This window comes from Protopterus annectens, chromosome 5.part0 (genome assembly GCF_019279795.1).
Source record: "Protopterus annectens isolate FY-2018-M chromosome 5.part0, PAN1.0, whole genome shotgun sequence".
In the NCBI taxonomy this organism is placed as follows: Eukaryota; Metazoa; Chordata; order Ceratodontiformes; family Protopteridae; genus Protopterus; species Protopterus annectens.
Genome location: NC_056735.1, coordinates 1,877,138,681 through 1,877,156,846, shown reverse-complemented (window position 1 = coordinate 1,877,156,846; position 18,166 = coordinate 1,877,138,681). Strand labels below are relative to the sequence as shown.

Here is an 18,166-nt window from a genome sequence, read left to right as displayed (position 1 = left end):
TTCATCCTGGTGATTGTTTAGCTGTATTGAATACCTCTACTTTACTTGCCGAGAGACTGCAAAATACTGTTTTTGTTTTAAGGATGTTCTTAATTAAGAACGTCCAATGGTCTGGTCACACACACCTGTAGTGCCACTTTGTGCATGTGTTGTCGCACAGACGTCCAGTTCTTCCTTTCCACCCATGCGGAATTTAACATTCACGGAATTTTGCTGCTTCACCTTCACCTGTTCATTGCTTGAATTTTAAGGTAGCTGCTTCAGCTGGTCATTGCTGTGTGTGTGTGAAACCCGGTCATTGCTGCCTATTTATAGCAGGTAAGTACTCAATTCACGTAATTTTAAGGTAGCTGGTGTGTGTGTGTGTGTGTGTGTGTGTGTGTGTGTGTGTGTGTGTGTGTGTGTGTGTGTGTGTGTATGTGTGAAATGCTCCAGTTAAGGATACCTGGTGGTTAGTATTACTCAGGCTCAAACCCTGTATCTTAGGTACAAGGAATAAGTGCCTGAATTCTCTGCTCCTACCATCACTTATAGTCCATAGCGCTCAACTGTACAGATTTGCACAGAATGTCTGGAATTTTTTGGCTCATACTTTTGGTCTGTTCCTCTTGAAATTTGTGGTTTCCTGGCAAATGACTGAGGACTGAATTCACTAAATAATGACAGCCATTTAGTTTTAGTCTTCCTATCTTTCAGGAAATGCATGGAAACACAAAATATTTTATTCTAGCAACTTTCTAAGATTATACAAGCAATGTTTAAAATTGTTTTGGGCCTTTGCCGCCCCCCCCCCCGATAAATTTTGTTTTTTTCCAGATTTCTTGTGCTGCAAAGTTGAGAGAAATAGTTGAGTGTCAAGTATATTTTACAAGGAGATGAGAGCTTCAGGGGAAGAGAAGTTTAGTGCTGCTTGTTCCAAGTCTGTTTGCAAAGTGCCAAATGTTGTTTAGCAAATGATATCACAATCATGTTAAAGTATTTAAAAGCATTGTTAGTAGCACAACAAGTAGTATTACTTGCTTTTGATGCAGAAGGCTGTGGGTTCTACTCCTACAGTATATAGATGTATTGCTGATACTGTACCATGTTGTACTTTAAAGGGGGTAGATGCTGGAGTCCTGAGAATGTCCTCCTTTGGAGGAGATACCTAGTAACTATGAACCTGTTATCAGTTTGCCATCCATTCCCTATTGCAATATTACCAGCTTATCATTTTTAATCTAATATAGGGAATTTATTCTTTAAGGGCAACATGCACTTTATTTGTAGATGAAACAATGAATTTATTTATTTATTTATTTCCAGTTTGATGACCGGGGATGTCCACTGGGCACAGAGAGCCCGTTTTCAGTGGAGGCCCGGGGAGAAAAGCTCCATGTTACAAAGTTTAGATACAGATAGAATATAGAAAAGAAGAACAATTTACAATTATGTTTCATGCTAGAGACCAGGTGTAATTTCTTAGGTACATGTTATCTTTAGATGTTGTTGTTGTTGTATCTTTTGGCTTTTCCCAGTTAGGGGTCACCACAGCGGAACTCCGGTCCGCTAATGATTGGCAGTAGAGTTTTACTTGCAGAGTTGCCGGCTCTGACGCACAACCTTCAACGAAGGGACGCCCATTCACGCATGTCTCCACACAGAAGACGCTCTAACTGAGAATCGAACAGGACAACGTCTTACTGGGAGGCGACAACGCTACCGCAGCACCACCACTGCAGTTACATGTTATCTTTAGATACAGACACAATATTATTAATGAACAATTTACAGTTACATTTCATGTTAGAGAGCAGGTGTAAATTCTTAGGTACATGGTACAAATTTGATATTTACAATATGTACATATGTGTGGTAGCCTACAGATCATAGCTAGAGAGGCTAGTAATCATAGCTGGAGAGGGGTTTAAAGGTGGAGAGAGAATTATAGGACTAGGTGGGGAGAATGCAGTTGCATTTTCTGTTAGAGTAAAGGTAGGAATGTAAAGTACAGTTTTGTACCTACCATAAATGTAGATGTTCGAAGATCCACATTGCTGCAGTCCTAACACTAGGGTAGTCCGCTGTCCCTCGGTCGGCCCGAATATCAGAGTATAAGGCTGACGTCGGTCAAGGCGCATTTGACTGACATCAGAACGTCAGGGTACAAATGCGCATGACCGACGTCATATCCTCAGTCTTTTCTTGCCCCAGATGTCAGAAGACCCTAAAAAGAAAGGTCCAAACCCAACAACAACTAAACAACCAACCAGCCTAATACCAAAAATATATACAATACACACAATATATATACAATATGCACAATATACCTCAGAAGGATAACTCAACCTACACAACCACCTCAAACCACAGAGGGGAAGGAGGGAGGGTAAACTGGACTGCAGCAATGTGGATCTTCGAACATCTACATTTATGGTAGGTACAAAACTGTACTATGTTCTTCATCTCACATTGCTGCAGTCCTAACACTTGGGTAGAATCCCAAAGCAGAGGTAAGGGAGGATGGCCAAATCATATAGAAGCAGGAGCTGCCAAAATGCCCTGCAACACGGCAGTGGCAAAACCAGCCCTGGATTTAGAGTACAGTGGAAGGTGGTAATGCCTAGAAAAGGTATGCACTGAACTCCAAGTGGCTGCCTCCAAAATATCCTTAGTTGCCACCCCCCTCAAAAAAGCTGTAGAAGTGGCAGTAGCCCTAGTGGAATGAGGCCTAATCCCAGCTGGAATCTCTTTGCCATGATGGGAATAACAGAAAGCAATGCAAAATCCAATCCACCTAGAAATAGTTTGTTTTGACACGGGCTTGCCCTGAGAGCACAAAGCAAAAGAAACCAATAACTGCTGAGATTGTCTGAACCCTTTAGTTCTGTCCAAGTAATATCGCAACTGCCTGTGTACATCTAAAGTGTGCAAAATCTTTTCCCCTTTATTTTGGGGATTTGCATAAAAAGTAGGCAAATGAATAGTTTGGTTTAAAGCCACACTAGAAACCACTTTAGGCATAAAGGAAGGATTAGTACGCAAAGATACCCTGTCCTTATGAAAAATTAAGAAAGGCTCAACTGCCATAAGGGCCTGCAATTCAGAAACCCTTCTTGCAGAGGTAATGGCCAACAAAAAAGCAGTCTTCCATGACAAATATTTCAGCTCAGCAGTCGCTGCAGGTTCAAAAGGTTGTAGAGTGAGTTTCTCCAACACAAAATTGAGATCCCAAGCAGGAGTAGGAGCTCTTCGTGGGGGTCTTATATTCTTTGCCCCTCTAAGAAACTGCTTGAACAAAGGATGAGAAAACAATGGTGGGTCACAATCATAGTGAGCTGAAATTGCAGCAGCATGAATCTTAATAGAAGAGAAGGACAAACCTTTGTCCAGTAACTCAGTAAAATATTGAAGAGCCACACATAAATCAGGCTCAGAAACATCCAAATCCTTAGCTGCACTCCAAAACAAAAATCTCTTCCATTTATCTGCGTACACTTTCCTTGTACTAGGCCTTCTAGCTTCCAAAATCACATTCAAAACTCGTTGTGGAAGTTGAGACCCTCTACGGTTTAAAACAGAATATGCCATGCTGTTAGGTGAAGAGAGTGAAGTTTGACATTGAGCAAATGACTGTCCTCCTGGGACAACAGATGTGGAATCAAAGGCAAAGGCCATGGAGGCTTCTGTACTAGACTTCTCAGTAGTGGGTACCAGTGCTGTCGAGGCCAATCTGGAGCTATCAAAATCATCCTTGGCTTGTCCTGTCTGACCTTCAGAAGTACCTTTGAGAGGAGAGGCAGAGGTGGAAAGGCATACACATGAAGATTTTTCCAACTGAAAGAAAGAGCATCCACTTTCCAAGCTGTGGGATGAAACCGCTTTGTGCAAAACTTTGGCAGCTGGTGGTTCAGTGGAGAAGCGAACAGATCTATGTCTGGAGTTCCCCAGGACACTGTCAATTTCTGAAATACATGAAGATCCAGTTTCCACTCGTGGGGATCCATGATTTGTCTGCTCAATACATCTGCTAAGGAGTTCTGTGCTCCCGGCAGAAACCTTGCTTGAAGACTTAGATGTAAACTGAGAGCAGTCTCCCACAAAATCATTGCTTGCCTGCATAGAGGATAAGAATGTGTTCCCCCTTGCTTGTTGATGTACCACATGACGGTTGTGTTGTCTGTTAGAATCAACACCTGCCCTGGAAGAAGTAAATCCTTGAAAGCTATTAATGCAAACTGGACTGCTAACATCTCCTTCATGTTGATATGTAGATGTTGTAGTCTGGCAGGCCACTTGTCTTGTATCCACCTTCCATTTAGATGAGCTCCCCAAGCAATGTCTGAGGCATCTGTCATTAAAATCTGACTCGCCTCTGGCCGGGTCACAGAGAGTCCCTTGTTTAGGTGACATTCCTGAGCCCACCATAAAAATTCCTTTTGAATGCAAGGTATTATTTGAATGACAGTGTCCAGATCCTGGCAGTGCTGTGTCCATACATTTTTGAGATACCATTGTAGCTTCCTCATATGCAGTTTGGCATTGGGAAGCACCAGAATACAAGATGCCATGAACCCTAAGGCTTGAAGGACTGTCCTTGCAGTCAGCCCGGACTGATGAGATAGCTGATGGAAGTAAAGGGATAGACTCTTTTGTTTGTCCGGGGTTAAAAAAGGCCATCTGGGATGCTGTATTCAGTCTCACACCCAGAAAGCACATGTCTTGAGAGGGTACTAGACTGGACTTTATTTCGTTCACAGAATACCCCAGGCATCTTAGCACTGCTATCACATATTCCAAATGATGAAGAAGCTCTTCCCTTCCTTGAGCCAGAATCAGGCAGTCATCCAAATAAGGATAGATCTGTATTCCTTTTAGCCTGAAGAAAGCTATCACTGGAGCCAGAACTTTCGTGAACACTCTGGGCGCAGTAGATAAGCCAAAGGGCAATGCAGAGAACTGATAGTGAGAAGTCCCAGCTCGAAACGCAGATACTTCCTGCAACTTAGTCTGATGGGAACATGAAGGTAAGCCTCCTTGAGGTCCAAAGTTACCATCCAATGATCTTTGCCCAGCAGAGGTAAAAGTTGCTGCAACGTCAACATTTTGAACTTGGGAATGTCCAGATAAGTGTTGAGGATAGATAAATCCAAAATTGGTCTCCACGTGTTCCCCTTCTTTGGTACTAGGAACAGGCGAGAATAAAATCCTAGGCCCCTTTCTGGCATAGGAACCGGCTGTATGGCCCCTATTTGGAGTAACAGTGAAATTTGCTTGTGAGCCTCTATTCTTTGTGGAGGAGGAATGCCTGGCATGCCTTTGAAAGGAGGCAAGGTATGGAAATAAAACCTGTAACCGTGATGTATGATATCCAGTACCCATCTGTCTTGGGTAATCAAACTCCAATTTTCTTTGAAAAGTGCCAACCTTCCTCCCAAAGGTGCTGCCAGGCGAGAGGGTTCTGGCAGCTGAAAAGGTAGGTCATTGGGCCTGTTTACGAAAGGACTGACCCCTGCCCTCACTCGAAGACTGTGCAGGAGAACTCCCTGTTCTAGGCCTGAAAGAGCCCTGACCTCTGCCCTGCCACGTCTAGATCTACCCCTAGACTGGGAATCATAAGAAGGATACGTCCACCCCTTAGTAGGCCAATTTCTACTAAACTTTGGAGGCTGAACCTGCAAAAAATCTTTAACAGTCTGCATAGACTTAGCCTTGTCTTCCATTTTCTTTAAAACTGCCTCAACAGGAGAACCAAACAAGACATCAGATTGCAAAGGGGCATCCAAAATCCTAGTTTTAACATGGTCAGATAAATTTTGATCCCTCAGCCAGGCATGCCTGCGAAGAACTGACCCAGTGGCAGCCACCCTAGAGGAGGCCTGTACAGCATCAAAACCACATTGCAAAGAATGCTTACCCACCTGTTCAGAAACATGCACTAAATCCTGTAACTCCTTACAATCAATACCTTCCGCCAAAGCATCAACCTTAGATTTCAACTGTGAAAGCAGATAATTTTGATATTTTAACATATGAAACTGGCAATTCAAAGCTCTCATGGCTAGGGTGGAAGAAGTATAAACTTTCTTTCCCCATCTATCCAAGGCCCTGGCCTCTTTATCTGCAGGAACCGGATTCTTGACAACAGAAGCTTTAACACCCTTAGGCCCCTGGCTAACAGTTTCAGGGTCTGCCCTAGGACCCTTAAAAAGATACTTATGAGCTTCAGGCACCCTGTAATACCTATCAGGTTTAACAGGAGCAGGAGGCAAAGAATCAGGATTCAGAGAAGCCTCTGCAAACACATCTTCCACCACATTCAGAACAGGAGGTATAGCCAAAGGCCTATGCTGGGGTAAAAACAAAAATTCCCTAAGCCTTTTCCTGGAATCAGAGAAATCCTGACCTTCCCATTTAAAATGCTCTCTCATGGAGTGAAGTGTCTCTGAAAAAGAAAAATCCTCAGGAGGAGAAGCAGAAGGAGTAGAATCATCCACATCAGAATCAGAATAATGAGCATACTCCTGTAAGTCTTCAGCCGAAGACTCAGACACATCCAAAGCCTGCTCCCAATTCCCCAACACTGGTTCAATCCTAGGCCTCTTATCAGGAGGGGGCATAGAGCCTCTAATTAAAGTAATTAAATCTTCTGCCATTTTAAGCATGTGCTTCTTGGGCACAGCACCTGAAGAACTAGGAGTGACACCTACAGAAGCTAAACTAGCCCTGCCTCTAGGAGAAGCCTTGGAAGTAGAAAGAGAGGGCCTAGACCCCTTAGGAAGGGAGGGGAGTACAGTTATCTGAGAAGCCCCTACAGCCTGACCTGCCTCCTGGGAGGCCACATCCTGTAAAATCAAGGTTTCTCCCTGGGACTCCAGAGAGGCCTCCGTAGGAACCACCGGTTCCACTGACGCCTCTAAAGAACCGGCGTCCGGTTCGGACTACTCCTCTAACCTAGGTTTAACTGCCTTGTCCTTGCGCTTCTTTGAGGAAGCCGGCGTTGGAGCATCCGACGGCATTTTGTAATTGCACCGCTTCCCAAAGACCAACCTGGCACAATCCAACCTCCGCTTTATAGTGCGTTTATTAAACCTAGCACAAAAGCGGCAACCAACAACGTCGTGCTCAGGTCCCAAACAAGGTATACACAAATTATGGTAATCCCTATGCGGTATCTGTTTCCCACAAGAAATACAGTTATTCACTTTTTCTGACATCCGGTAAACCACTGAGGCAAGAAAAAACCAAAATATTCCCCAACGGGGTACTTAACCAACTCTGACTTCGGTCTGAAACTCCGAATTCGAAAAATTTCAGAACGCCGAACGGCACTCGCAACACTGCTTCTGCATCGGACCATGCGGCAAAAAAAGACTGAGGATATGACGTCGGTCATGCGCATTTGTACCCTGACGTTCTGATGTCAGTCAAATGCGCCTTGACCGACGTCAGCCTTATACTCTGATATTCGGGCCGACCGAGGGACAGCGGACTACCCTAGTGTTAGGACTGCAGCAATGTGAGATGAAGAACATCTGAGATTTAAAGTTTTCAAAGTTTGCACAAGTCCTTAGAGAGGAAGGAAGAGAATTCCATTTTTTTGCTAAGGAAAAGGATAGCAGGAGTTGACCATCAGGGCGATTGGGTTTTCAGACACAGATTAGGTTTTGGTGAGTAGATCTGAGAGTTCTCTGAGGGGTGTAGGGAAGAAGGATGTTGCATAGAGCAGGGCACTTAGAGGGTTGAAAGATTAGTTTGCGGGCTGTGGTAATCTGAAGATAGTCTAGATGGTTGGAGAGTTCAAGCTAGTGTAACAAATTAAGGGCAATACAGTGATGGGAGGAGTATTTGGCTTTGGTGATAAATTTTGAAATCTTATTATAACAGACTTCCAATTTTGAAGTGAGTGTGGCAGATAAGCTAGTTATACAGGAGCGCCATACATTAGTGAGGGGAGTAGATTGGTAGTGGCAAGCGTTTGCCTGGTGGAAGGAGAGAGAAATCGGATGTTCCTGTATAGCATACCAAGTTTTATATGGGTTTTCTTAATGTTTTGCTGGATGTGAGTGTCGAATTTCAGGTGTTCATCAATAGTGACCCCAAGTAGTTTGGCAAAGGGAACAACCTCTATAGTGCAGTTGTTTTGGCTAATGATTTGGAATGAGTTTTGTTTTGCTAGCAGCAACCTCTTCATTAGTTACATATCTCTTTAATGTGGAATTATTTAGATGACTTTTACTTCTGCACAGATTGTGCATATTTACTGATATCGGTGGAATGTAATGACAAAAGATTGAGCAGACTTTTATGATGGAAATGTTCTGAATTGGGCAGTTTTGTCATTATTGGTTCATACATTTTGTTTCCTTGCCTACTGGAAACATGTTCAAAACAATAAATTCAAAACACCCTCTAACAAATGTGTTGTATTATACAAGGAATATAATTCAGGAAGGTGAATCAAAGAGCACATGTATGTTTGCATGGTCCTAAATATGTGTGCAAGAGGCCTATGATTTGAAAACAACCCAAAGGTAAACTATCTGCCACTGGCCAGATGCGTTTTCTTTGGATGTGGGCTTCAATTCTGTTTCAATGAATTCGTGAGTTCAAGGGCAGAGAAGTTAATGACACTGTCTGTTTTCATTGTGAGGCTGTATTGCTTTGTTTAGCAGATGGCTATCAGTGTTTGTGCTATAAAATTTAAAATAAAAGTTTTAAATTAAATCCAAATTAACACTGTAGAAGTAATGCATAAAATAGTATGCACATTACAGTGTTTATGGTAAACTGTGAGGAATAGCCAAGTAATGGGACATTGGAATGGCCGCGGGGGGGGGGGGGGCTGTGTATGGAGTTTCCATATGACCATGATTTTGTGAGGGGTGAAAAAATCAAAGAAGCTCCAGAAGCACAAACTCTAGCTATGCCACTGGAAGCATGTATGTTGTGAGCAAGCTGCATGTCATAGGATGATTCCAGGAAGAGTTTTTGTGAGAGATCATCTACTGAGATCAGCCTACCAAGTAAAAGGTAAACCAGGCAAGGATGGTGTTTGAAAACTCACAGTGGGTAGGTAAGCATTTGACAAGAATTCCATGGGACATGGTGTTCAGCAGTCCTCAGACATCAAGGATGACAAAACAGAATAAAAAGGTGATCTTTCACCACTAGAAGTTTATTCACAACTATCAGTAGGGCTGTCTCTCATCAGTCTGTCTAGACTGAAGTTGGTGTGAAGAGAATCCAGGAGAATACAATTTTCTGTAAACCACCTTCTCAATAATCTTATTTACAGACTGGAGGTTCTACAGGTGGGTATCTTCAGAATAGGCAGGACTGATACCTATTTTATTAAAACCTGGAAATGTGTACTCAAAAGCAGACACACAAAGTGTGGTAAATCACTGAATCAGGGATCACAGAGAAAGCTTTAACAAATTTAATAGGATGTGGATTCAGCCAAAAGTAAGTAGGTTGAAGAGTTAAAACCAGATTCATAATCTCCTAGTAGCCAAATGGCGAAAGTCCTGCCAGCAAAACCCAAGAAGTTCCATGATCTGATCACCACAGAGGTCTGGGTAGGCAAAGAAGGAAGAGACACTAGCCTACATTTATTCATAGGTACATATATAGTTGCTAGGCTTTCAGTCCAGGGGACCATTAAGAAGCCTAACCTAAATTCTCAGTTGCACCCATGCACTGTTTAGTTAAGTAACTCAATAGAGATCACACAGTAGGCAAATAAGGGGTGAGAGAATCAAACCTTGTACCACAGGAACTACAGCTCACAGCCTTAACTCTCTGTACCAACTGTCAGACTTATATGATACATTATTTGAAAAAAAAAAAACAGTAGCCTTACATTATTCATGAATTAGGTTGCACAGACTGTAGACAAACAGAAAAAAGCCTGGTCAGTTGATTACATGTAGACAGAAATCTCAATGTGTGGGAACATTGCTTTTGAAAATGAGACTTGTCAATGTTAAGCTGTATAATCGAATAACTGACGTGCAGACTATGTTTGCCCTAAAGAAGGCCCATCATCCTCCTCTCTACGTCTCAAGTAGATCACAATCATACTATCGTTCACAAGACAAAGCAGTAATAAGGGTGTATACTAACAGGGACAGTTCTGCCTAGTGCTGACATAACTGAATGGTTGTAAAAAGTAATAAATGCATCAAGATTATCTGTATTTTTAATCCAATTTGTACTGGCTAAATAAGAGAATCTGGTCATTATTAGACATGTTTCTGAAATATCTAAATTCAGCCAGCTCATTATTGGATGATCTGACTGGAGGTAGACCATGGTGGAAATAAACTCTGGTCTGATCAAAGAAACTGGTTGCATGTGCAGTCCAGCTATGCCCACATCCAGTGAGAAAAATCAAATCCACAGCATGACGTTTTATGGAGTAGGTAGCTTGGGAAACATTCTGAGCACAGCTAAAACCCTCCACAGCTGTTGGAACTCAATGGTAACCTAACAGACTCACTGCTGACCAAAACATAGAGGGTTATGATCAAGTCTCTGAATGTAACCATATTATTATGTGCTCAAGACATGGCATCTATGTTGAGAATACATAACAAATTGGTTATGACCAGTGAGACCCGATCATAACCCTTTGTAGTGCTTGGAGATTTTTTATCTACTCCATGTACTACCATTTACAAAAAAAGTGCAAAGTGTTTTACCAGCTTTTGAAGTAAGTAAAGCATTTAGCAAGTGCTGTCTCATACACAGCAAGCAATTATTATTACAGAAAAAAAATCAAGAACATTTTTAAAATTCTTTTCTTAGTCCACTAAATTACGTACAGACTGAAATCTGCAAATATCCATGAAGAGAATGAAAACATGAAGCAAATACTTTAGGGGCAGTTTACATCCCATCTGTGAGACCAAACTTATGGGGTGTGTACCTCATGCTGCATTGTTATGGTCAGAGCTCACCCTACAGAAGCACATAACAGGTTTATCTTTTTTTCCGATTTTGGAGCAAAATCAGGGTGCTCCATGCACTATATTAAAATCTTCAGCAACAGGTCATCTTCAACTTGGATAATTTGGGGATATATTGATTTGGAACTCCTGTGGAAAGGTTCCCAAATGACTGCATAGTCTGTAAATGAAGTAAAATCTTCAGTGTCCTGTTTCCATGTGGACACACTCAAAGGAGTTGGCTGTCCCACTGTCAGTGTGAGACTTATCTGAAAAAGATGGCCACTCGTCCATCAGCATTATTCTGCCTGTTACTCTCTACGTGCTAAACTGATGGTTAGATAAGGACTTAAATTCCCATCCAGGTACATTTCAGGTACTCAGATCAAGACCCTGTAAGAAGTCCTAGATAAATCCAGACTTGTTCTAGACTGGTCTGGCTTAGCACAACTGGGCACAAGATGATCGTCTATCATTTTACATGCACCCTGCCAGTCACAAACATCCTTCCAACTCCTAGGTAATTTTTTGAGACAGCACCCAGTTCTCTCCCAGTGACAGCTCCTCCTAGGGCAGTATCTATTACCTTCACCTAGCATCTACCTAACTCACATACTGTGGGCAGGATTCAGCTCCTGCTGTCTTCCTTCTACTTCCATTTAGTGATTCCAGGCCAGAAACAGCACAAAGTTACATTGCAAGATGGACCAGTCAGCTAAAGAGGGTGAAGGACTATTAAGAGGTTCCTAGTTTACCTAACATCTATGCCTGAATGAACCACAACATTTCGCCAAGCTGCTTTACATACTGATTGCTTAAATAATAATCCTTAACCAAGCAACAAATGTGTTGAGCAGATGCATTTAAACTACATTAGTTTTAAACAGCAGAAGACTGTATCTCTGAATCAGTTAAGATTTACATGTAATGCCCAACTACTCAGGTAAGGTGACATCAAAAAATGTTAGCACTTCCTATTCATAACAGCAGGCAGACCTAAAAGATGAGGATAAAAGATCTATATTCAGACAACTGTGTGATGTTTCTGATGGTGAGGGAAGAGTAAACTAAAAGGATAAAACAAATAAAAAACAGACCTTACTTATTGTATCTCAGTCGTCCCTCAGCAATACATTAAGTAAAAGTTCAGCAACTAGGGCTTAATAACTGTCATTTAAGATAAGATCAATACTAAACAATCTTACAAATCTGCATTTTTAGCTATAAAACAAAATAATACATAAATATACAAGAGGAATGTCCAGGTTTAGAATTAAGTACATTGGTTGCTAAAGCCAGAAATTAGTGGCCTGAAACTATGTCTGGGAAGCTTATTATAAACACCCCAGAGGATGCATAGCAGCAAACTCTGCGTCTATCCACTATCCACTAGTCAGTCACACCCTGCACTACTTTTCCGTAAAGAGATCAACATCATTACTTCCTCAAGGATGCTGCCGTCCCACTGCATCCCCACCAAATGACCACAAGGGTCTTAAAAGTCAGTTTATAGCAGCTACTTTTTGTATATATGGTTTGGGGTGCAAGAGAGTGGCATCTATCTTTTTGCACATGGGCATTCCTCTCTCACTGTCAGTCATTCTAAGCCTTGCTCAAAATCGCATGTAAACAGTGTGGAGCATCTAAAGTAAGTTGCATCAAAGTAACTTATCTGTTGCATAGTAGTAAGCATTAGCTGAAGCTAATCCAACCAACAAAAGCAGATAATTTCACTTCTGCATCCATACTCGAGGCAAAAAAAACTATACCTCGAAACCTCAGAAACTACCAAGATGCTTTCTGCTGAGAATTAGCTTTAAAGGGTGCTTCACACATTCTGTACAATCATGGAATCCAATGAGGATTTACTACCTGCAAAAATCACATAAATTCAGGTCCAAAACCACCAGAGATGCTACCCAGAATGTCTTCAAAGGACTGCTTGATAGTTCATGCATGCTAGTCAACTGAAGAAAAGATCAGTTTCAGCCAGTTGTTTACTCTGTGATCTGAAACTAGAGCCACTGGAAGTCTAAGCACTCACATCTACACAAACATTAATATCTTAAGTTGGACATTACAAGGTTGAAACACAAACCACACATGCACAGGAAGTCACAAGTCAGAATCAGGCAAAAAAAACGAATTCGTAGAACTTGACCAGGCAAACCAGGAACAGCTCTGCAGACATTCTCAGTATGCTGGTTGAAGTTTTGAATCAGGAGGTAGATTCGGACAATAGATAAATGGTCAGTTAGTGGGAAAGCATCAAACCACACAAACCTCAGTCTCACATAAGTCAATGCCACTGAAGGGTAATGACCCTGATTCAATTAGCAGCACATGTACAGTTCAGTGTAGTGTCAGACTAGTTATGCTTTCTTTTCTTTTTTATACACAATGTTCCAGAGCAGCAGTGATATCAAAAGAAAACTGAAAAGCTCAGTTGCATAAGCCAATAAAATTACAGATAGACCACAGACATTATCAAGCCACATGACACTGAATAATAAAGGCAGAAGTAAGAAGATGCTGCAATCCTGATACAGACATCACAGTCACTAAGAAGCTGAAACTAAACAACAAAGGAATATATTGCATGCATGCTTGGTTCACAAACTGCTATTTTTTTTTCTGGAAAGAATGACACTTTAAAAAGGATCATCAGCTTACTTGTGTCATTTATACATGGCAAATATGATCTTCCAACTGAAAAAAAACATATTTTGCAAATAATAGACAAAGTACAGCAGTTTTTTTTTTTTTTTTTTTTTTTATGACAGCAGCCGCTATCTGTACCTTTTATTTCAGGAAAATTTTTCAACACAGAATATCCTGGAGACAAATTTTTGGTCTTGTGACCCCTACTTTACTAATAACCATTACAATGTGGATATTATTCCTTGAGGTAAGGCTAGCTTTGCTCTAACAACGTAACATACATATCCAACGTTAGCAAGATATGTGAAGATCTCCTTCTAGCTGTCTACCTCTTTCATTCTCTGTACCTACTTTGGAGGTTGCTCATGTGTGAACGGTTGCTATAGCAACATACCAAAATGAGCAGTTATGTGTGTTCTCAAAACCAATAACTTTGTTCTAGAATGCTCTACTTGCAGGATTGATAGCACTTGCACCTTTGCACCAACTGTTGCTCCCTTAGGAGGTAGTCAGATGGAAACTGCCCCTCTGTGTGTCCGTGTGTTGGCATAAAGCAAGATCATCAATGCAAGTGTTAGAAATTCATTTACCAAAGCCTTCTGGTTGTCTTTCTTTCTTTCTTTCTTCTTCCCAACCCCTTCAAAATAAGCCTTTCCCTTGTCAGATAACCTACCTATTCAAAATCAATTGGCAAGGAAGGGAGTGCTCAACTGCCACATTTAGCAAAAACTTAATGACCACTGGGGTTAGCGTTTTGAATCCTACTTCTTTTTAGCACCAAAACACATCAGAAATAGTAAGCCTTTTCCGGGCTTAAGTAGCTTCAACATCCATATACCAGAAAACAGCCTCATAAAACTCACTTCACAATTAATTCTCAGCTTTGGATATCCAGGACACATGTATGAATATGAAGATCAGAAAGCATTACCGCAGGTTTCTTCATTTCTGCATATAAGCTAGTGACTTCCATTTCAAGATACTGACAATGTTCTGATCTGTGGTACCAGATGTGTACAAAGTGTGTGGCTGTAGTTTTTTTTTTTTTTTTTAGCCAGGACCCCTGTATTTCCCTCAAGTTATGCTCCCCACCCAATAAGCCTGTTCATCTTCCTTCTGAGGGATCAGTTTATGGGTTATCTTTTTCACTCAGTGGAGGTATGGGCCAAGCCTCAGGAGTATTATCATCATCTATAGAGTCTTGTGATTTTTTTTTGGGGGGGGAGCTGTGTCCCCTCCCCTGCATACCTAGTGCAAGCTATGACTGGCTAGACATAGGAAACTACAGCATGCCCCACACCCAAAACAGGAGGGGCATGCACTAAACTTCTATCCCACCCTTCCAGCCTGATATCCAACTTCTCTGAGTACCAGCACTCAACTGGAGAGACATCAGCACGTAGCCTCCCCCCAGGATAGATTATTCCATCCTCCCTGCCAGCTCTGTCAAACTCCCGAACCACTAACTGAATCCGGGTCACCTGGGTCATAGTCAATGATTAATGCCTCTATGCCACTGTTTCAGCAAGTGGAGGGCTGTATTTGCTGACAGACTGAGCATCCTTGGTGTTTGAGATTTTACTTATAATGTTAACTGTCTCTTAATTGTCTACAGCCAAAAAGATCTGATAAAGGCCTGGCACTTTCTACTGAAACTGTCCTGTTCACTGAAAATCAGTTGTTAATCTTCTTATCTTGAATGTGTTATACAAGAATTTATCAGGCACTGTTGTCTCTAGAGAGGTTTCAATACTTTCAGTTATTGCTGGCTAAGGAGATTTCAGCTGTCTGGATCCTCTGAGCCTTACAGCAGATATCTTCCACCATTCTGATGATCTTCCTCTCCAGATTTAACATTAAAATTCTTCAGCAGACAGACATGGTACAGGGATGGCAAATATTTGGTTTCCTAGATACTATAAACAGGGTCTAAAAGGTCTGCAAAGAGGAGTAGAGATAGTGGACACTTCCAACCAATCTGCTTAGGGGTTAACCATTTTTAAACCCAAACTGTTTTGTAACATTCACCTGTAATGCCTCATCCATGGGATAGAGGCATATATGGATGAGCAGCTGGCTGAAGGTCAGAGGTCACCCTCAGATTTAAAATTGTATATTACTGTTTTGGAAATGACAGTAGCAAATTGTGGACTTCATGCCTTAAAATAATGTATTCCCCAGTTCTGTGTGTCATCTCAGCTGCACAATGTCTGTGGTGTGCCATATTCACAGTGTTACGTAATTGCCACTTTTACCAGCTCTACGGTGGTGGTGCTGCAGTCGCATTGTCGCCTCACAGTAAGACATTTTCCTGTTCGATTCTCAGCTAGAGCGTCTTCTGTGTGGAGACATGCATGAATGGGCGTACCTTCGTTGAAGGTTGTGAGTCAGGGCCGGCAACTCGGCACGTAAAAATCTACTGCCAATCATTAGCAGACTGGAGTTCTGCTGTGGCGACCCCTAACCGGGAAAAGCCGAAAGACACAACAACAACCAGCTGTACAGAGAGGCTGTACATTTTTGTAAATGGGCACTTTCTGCAGACATCTTACTGGTGATAACCCATATTCTACAAGAGGTGGTGGCAGGACATGCATGACGTAATGACTCCTCCTTGCTGGCAGGACATGCATGACATAATGACTCCTCCTTGGTGGCAGGACATGCATGACGTAATGACTCCTCCTTGCTGGCAGGACATGCATGCTTCCCTCCAACCCAACTTAGTCCAAAGCTGCTAGATAGAGCTGGGTTCTAAAGGCCTTCTCTAATTCCCTTAGTACTTTTGTTTTTGAAAGAGGCAAGCATGAATCTTTAGGATGACAGCTCTTTTATGCCAAATGGAAGAATTTCTTCTTTGTTGTGAAACATCCCATTTTAGCTCTGCCCTTGGTCTTTGTTCATCTTATTTTGTCTGAGACAAGCACGGCTTCCCCTCATGTAGAACCATGGCTATTCCACTTCTCATGGCAGTATACATTGCTGTCATGTTTAGTAAAGACCAGTAAAACTTTCCACCGAGAAGCATACTCATTTAAGTGGAAGCACTTCTTAGAGTGGATTATGTAATGACAGTGGGATCCTTTCTTCCCCCACCCTCCTAATTCAAGGAAAATGTGGTAAAAACTTGTAGCAGTCTTCCTGAGGGCAAAATAGGTCAATAATAGTAAGGGAATTCAAGAATGTAAGGGAAAAGTTTAAAGCAGTTCTGAGAAGTGAGAAAATAATTTGGTTAAGTAGATCTGTAGCTTGTCCAGTTAGGTGGAGACAGATGGAATAGGTGTACAGCATGGAATGGTTTTGATAAGCTATTACAGTGTATGTCTCTGTGATATAGTAATCCTCCATCTCCTTCAGCTATACAGGGCTGCCACTGACCCACACAAACTGAAACATCCTACCCTCCCCCTTTCTTGAACATAAATAGTTGTCATCATAATATATAAAGCATGTGCGGACCCTTCCCAGCACAGTCAGGTGCCTTTCATACCTTCCTATTTTGGTTATGAATGCTAAGCTTTTAACGATTACATTCATTAGGAGAATGTAAAGGAATACAGAGTACTGATACACAAAGCTTGTATATGCTTTATACCAGGTAGGCAGGCAGGCAACAGTATTGACAGGATACCATGTGAGTCAGAATTTAAGTGTGACTAGCTATCAGACATTCCCTTTGAACTCTGAAGAGCAAAAGAGACTCAAACAGATTTTTGTGCTGTTTATGTGGGTTTTCTTGTGCAAAACGTAGCTCACCATTACAAAATTCTTCAACCTACGCCTAGGGAATATGTACTCGGCATGGCTGCTACTTATATCCCTAGTGTTTTTGAATCTTGCATTAAGAACGACCACCTGATCTGAGGTGTTGGAGGTGAAGAGGAAGGTATACTCTATAAGATGTAGAATTGTATTATTACCAGGTATTCCAGGGCCCCTGAATGATCTCATAGAAGTGCCTTCAAGAAGATGTGCTACTATTAGATTTATAGAAGTTTCTTCAAGATGTGGTGCTACTATTAGATTTATAGAAGTTTCTTCAAGATGTGGTGCTACTATTAGATTTATAGATGTTTCTGGAAGATGTGGTGCTGCTAATAGATTTACAGAAGTTTCTGGTTATCAAACAAATCAACATGTAACAGAGATCATGAATTTTAATTTCGCGCTTCTACCTTTAAATTCTAGTAAAGTCCGCTGATAAAACCCTTTCTCCACCATTCTGCCAGATCTGCTTGACCAACTATAAACTAGTCATACCCCAACCACAGCTACATGCTTTCAGACCAAAATCCTGAAAGTGATTAAATGAAAGCAGCTTTGAGAGTGCTATGTTTTACAGTTAGTCACAAACACACCTGGCAAAGACGCATCAAAAAGTCATGATATTTTTCCCACATAAATGGAAAACAACTGACATTTACTGGTCTCTGTCTAGTTATCTTTATTTGCACAATTTGTAATGATTCGGCACAGATTTATGAGTGTTGATCTCTCCTTGCTTCACAGTTTTGCTTATCTTTCCATTATGTCCCTGCTGCCTGATGACATCACAAATTCCCTTTTTTTACTGA

The 18,166-nt window shown here is 41.5% G+C and overlaps 1 protein-coding gene across 1 annotated transcript in view; it reads right to left on the bottom strand.

The window, feature by feature from the left end:
• The window catches only part of DGKH (diacylglycerol kinase eta), a 1,992,493-nt gene that overhangs the window by 704,817 nt on the left and 1,269,510 nt on the right, over positions 1 to 18,166 (bottom strand). The window lies entirely within an intron of this gene.